This window comes from Lepisosteus oculatus, unplaced genomic scaffold, assembly GCF_040954835.1.
Source record: "Lepisosteus oculatus isolate fLepOcu1 unplaced genomic scaffold, fLepOcu1.hap2 HAP2_SCAFFOLD_37, whole genome shotgun sequence".
Classification (NCBI taxonomy): domain Eukaryota; kingdom Metazoa; phylum Chordata; class Actinopteri; order Semionotiformes; family Lepisosteidae; genus Lepisosteus; species Lepisosteus oculatus.
Window position 1 is genome coordinate 136,106 of NW_027167902.1, and position 5,085 is coordinate 141,190.

Consider the following 5,085-nt stretch of genomic DNA (forward strand, 5'->3'; position numbering starts at 1 on the left):
AGCTGTTTCATTGGTTTCATTTCCTGTTCCCAGCTGAGAAAGAACAACTGGAGGCAGAAGCACGAGGATTTCATTCGGAGCATCAAATAGGCCAGGGAGGTGCAGCAGGTGATCACGCAAGGAGGGAAGGTTGTGAACCTGCACCATCCCCCTGTGAATCCAAACCCCGACTACGTGCCCTGCCCTCACTGCGGCCGGCGCTTTGCCCCCAGGCCGGCACAGAGGCACATCCCCAAGTGTCAGCACATCAGGAGCCGCCCCTGATGTGAAGAAGAGTAAAAGAGTCATGATCTTGGCTCACGACTCACGTCCTGCTTTTTCTTTTTAGAAATATATTTAGCACAGTTCATCCGTATGATGATTAAAAAAATGTTACCTTGTTTTAATAAAATGATTTTTTTTGGTGGACTGGTGTTTGCGTAACTGTGGTTATTTCAGTTTTTTTCCCTTGCGAAAATGTGTGTCGACCGTGAAAATAAATTTCAAGCTGTTCTTATCATTCATACACCTTGACCTCCTAAAAATAATTGTTCAATCTGGAACGTACAATTAGCAGGCAATAGAACAGGTCACATTGGCCTTGGAACCATCAAATAGTAGTATTCACACATTCTCTGCATCAATTTTCCTTTAAAACAACTGAAAAAGCAAGGTAAAGTGTGATTGATTTTTTTAATGAAAGTTATTTGATTTAATTTATTTAATTTTCATAATATTTGAAATATGTTGGGATTAATGTGACTCAATATTATCTGCAGCTCTTACACTCCAGGCACCTGATAAAGTGGAACGCAGTGTCTTTGCCTTACATGGCGCTCAGCTCTTCCTCAATCCCAGCAGAAGCAGCAGCCTCCGGGTCCTGCCTCATGCACAGCTTAAAATGCAACACCGAGTAATACAACAAACAACAGGGAAAACCATTCACGATCAGACACATCCGTTGATTGCTGGCTCTGTTAATATTTTCTACAAGAGCCAAATAAGACAGTTATGCTGTAGTAAGTTCTATATAAGTTATATTTTGTTCTGAGGTCAATTTGAATCTCATACTAAATTACTGGTGTCCTTTTATCTGAGAAACACTACCTGATTGATCACCTGATGCCTAGAAATTAGCATGCACAGTAGCCCAGCGTTTAGCATTGCTAGCTCACAGTGCTGAGGCCCTGGGTACACTTCTGGACCTGGGGTGCTATCTGTATGGAGCTTGTATGTTCTCCCCATGTTTGCATGAGTTTGCTTTGGGTGCTCCGGCTTCCTCCCACAGTTCAAAGAACTACTGGTAGGTTAATTGGCTTCTGGGATAATTGGTGAGTGTCTGTGTCTTCCCTGCATTGGACTACCATCCAGTCCCAGGTATCTCCTGCTTATTACTTTCTGAGGCTCTGGCTCCCCCGTGACCCCCCGACCCCTGACCACCTGACCCTGAATTGAATGAAGCGGTTAGAAAATGGGTGGTTTCTGTTATGCTCTGGTCATGCTCTGCCATAGCAACAACTTGTAAAAAATGCAGATGCTAGGATTTAACTCAAAGAAGGAGCTCAGATCACTGTGTTGGCATCACTGTACAGGTGTCCGGTGTGTTTTAGAACATATGTTAAAATCTTATTTACTAACTTCTAGACTTTTTACCCCCCATATCAGTCTGCAGGTGCACAGTGGTCTGTGGACACCCTCCTTGCTCTGTCGTAAAACAGGAAATAAAAAGCAACTGGTTTTGACTTTAATGCACTGAGACTGTGGAACTCACAGAACTCTCTTGTCAGAAAGGCAGCTTCTAACAGCTTTTAAGTGAAGACTAAGAACACTTTTCTATTTTATTAAAATAGATGATATATGTTTTGTTTAAATATATGTTATAAATGTTAAAACGACAGCTCGTATAAGCTTGTATTTTTACCTTTCGATCATTTTTAGAATTGCTTTGAGTTGCTTTTACCATGATAAACAGTACAAAATATGAGGTGTTGAACTTGTCAAAAGTTTTAAAGCGCTTTATGACGTAAAGTGTGATGACAGTCCTTGGCGGTCTATGTAACAATTCTTCTTGAAGTAGGTCATCGGGCCAACAGTATATAAACATTACAGCTCAAGTGCTTTTGTATCTGAACGCTTTTAGGTAAGTAATTTAGCAGCTGCAGTATTAATCGTGATTTTAATGGCAAATTCAATTGCAGGTAAAATAAAAATGGCGGATAACTTTCTTTCTAGCTTCGTGAAGCGGTCGCGCCACATTATACATAAATACAATAATAAGAAACATAATATGTACAGTAGAATTTTTCACTTTAAGCTGGCATTATTCAGAACCGGGTCAGGGCCCGGACCCGGACCGTGCAGTGTGGTCCGTCGGCCTTCTAAAGATGTTTAGGAGATCGAGGCGCCCTTGGATTTGATTAGAAACTTGCATAATTTCTTAACTTGACCCCATTATCCTAAAAAAAAAACGGCCAGGCCCAGACCAAAGCATGAAGGCTGCGAGGATCGGGGGACTCTCATTTTTGGTCACAGCGTACAGTAGTAGATCAGTAACCTCTGTTTATCGTGATAACCTTTAATTATTTTCCAGTACTTTTTCAAATGATAAAACACATTGTCTCGCCAGTTTTGCTAAAGATACGGTTTTAGTGTTTACGCATAAATTTGTAAGCCGTAGGTTTAAATCACGTGTTCTTATTTTCTGCATTTTCATCGTAAGGGAAGGCGCTCGTTTGCGATTTACGTGCTGAACATTGTAAGCAGAGGAGCCTTAAGGCACAGCCTCGCCTTAACACCATCGTTTGCATTGTCATTGTCATCCAGAAAAGCAGTCGTAAGAAAATGAATCTGTGGCGGCTCCGAACATTAAAAAAACTATATCTAGACTGCAAATACATCCCAATCTTACTATCAACACATTTTAAGAGCCCTATCCTTTCCACCGGTATACAAGCCAAGAGAAAAATATTGGAAATCCCATCTGAAGTAGCCCTCGTCTCACCTTCGGAGCTGTGAGCGATGGGGATCATAATTAAAAGGGGTACAGTTACTTTGAAAATGTGTATGTGATACTTAAATTTAAATAAAATAAAAAGATAAATTATATAACACAGACTGCTATCTATGTCCATGTGTTTAAGACGTATGAATCGGTTTTAAAACAGGTACACCCCTTTACTCCTCACAAATCCAACTGGAGTCTCAGTCCGTCGTCGCGATGAATTAGGAGCTCAGATGTAGGCTAAGTGTTTGCAATTTACTTATTTAAAAGAACCACTTCAAATCAAAAGGGAGACATTTAGTAATGGTAGTTATCGTATTATACAGTATACGTAATTGTAGATATACAGTACATAAAGGGTATGAATAGGTGTGAGCTTTTACTGTATATTTAATGTTTTATCTGACCCACTTGTAGAAACTCCAGGCGAGGCAGAGCGAGCTTCGCCCCAGAAGACCGTGGGCCAACCACCGCTCTAAGGCCGTGCCTCTTCTGACCTGCAGAATGGAGAAGCAAAAAGCCTTCACTCCAAGGAAAGCCCTTCCTTTCAAAGGAGACAACCTTGATTATGGTTCTCCAATGGAAGATGGCGGATGCGCAGAATCGCACTTTCCCTCTGCGCTTTCCCATCAGGAGAGACGTCAAGTGAGCCCTTGCAGCCGTGGGCTAGAAGACGTCCCCTGTGGAAGGAGAAAGTACCTCAAGAAAGCAAGGCTCCCTGAAAGTGACGTGTCAGCGGCACAGGCCGCGCAGGCCCACTTCGAATGAAATGCTCCGAATGAAATCCTCGTGCTTCTGCCTCCAGTTGTTCTTTCTCAGCTGGGAACAGGAAATGAAACCAATGAAACAGCTTCCAGAAAAAGTCCAACCTAGCACTGCGTACACAGTCTGGTCGCAAACCATTCACAAGGCAAGAAAATATCAATACAGTAATAACGTAGCTTTCTGGGCCTACCTTTCATGTCATTGGGTAGAGAGTACAATTTAGTTATGGTTTTGTTTCCCGTGAGTGCTATTTGCTTGATATCTCATGTAGATTTTTACAACAGAATTCAGAAGTCACTAAGACCCATTTATTCTGTCTGGCAAATGTGCCTTTGCGGCAGTTTTTCAGAAGAGTACTTCATAAAACACTTATTTATTGTTTACATTGATTTATAAGCTGAGTCTGACTCTAGGAGAAAACAAGGGAAGCTTGGAAAGAGTTTAAGGATAGCCCTTACCACGATTGGCGGTCTAACCTTCTTCTTATGGATGTATGTCTCCAGTTCTGTTCCCTTGGCCCTGTGCTTGAAAGAGTCAAAAACCTTCCTCTTTGAATTCTGAAGCTTCTTGCAGATCTTGCTGTGTTTCTCCAACCTCTCTACAGCAAACTTCCTGTGACACAGTTCACAGGGCACCAGCTGAGGGTTTCCACTCTGGCTATTCTCATATGGAAATTGCTCAGCGATAGGGCACATCAGACTTGTAGGGGACAAATATCTGTTTTCCACTGACAGAGTTTGTTCATCCAGACATGCGGTGTTATTTCTGAAGTGGGCCTGCGCGGCCTGTGCCGCTGACACGTCACTTTCAGGGAGCCTTGCTTTCTTGAGGTACTTTCTCCTTCCACAGGGGACGTCTTCTAGCCCACGGCTGCAAGGGCTCACTTGACGTCTCTCCTGATGGGAAAGCGCAGAGGGAAAGTGCGATCCTGCGCATCCGCCGTCTTCCATTGGAGAACCATAATCAAGGTTGTCTCCTTTGAAAGGAAGGGCTTTCCTTGGAGTGAAGGCTTTTTTCTTCTCCATTCTGCAGGTCAGAAGAGGCACGGCCTTAGAGCGGTGGTTGGCCCACGGTCCTCTGGGGCGAAGCTCGCTCTGCCTCGCCTGGAGTGTCTTCCTTCGGGTCAGGAGTCCTCTATTTTCCCTTCCGGCCACCTCTCTGGAGTCTTCCATCTCTCTCTGAACCATCTTCAGCTCCTCCTGAGCTCTAAAGAGCTTCGCCTGCATCATGGCCTCCTTCTGGCGAATCTCGTCCTTCATCATGGCCTCCTTCCGGGGCATCACATCCTGCAGGCTGGCCTCCCTCCGGCGATGCTCCTCCTTCAGCGCGGCCTCTGCCTC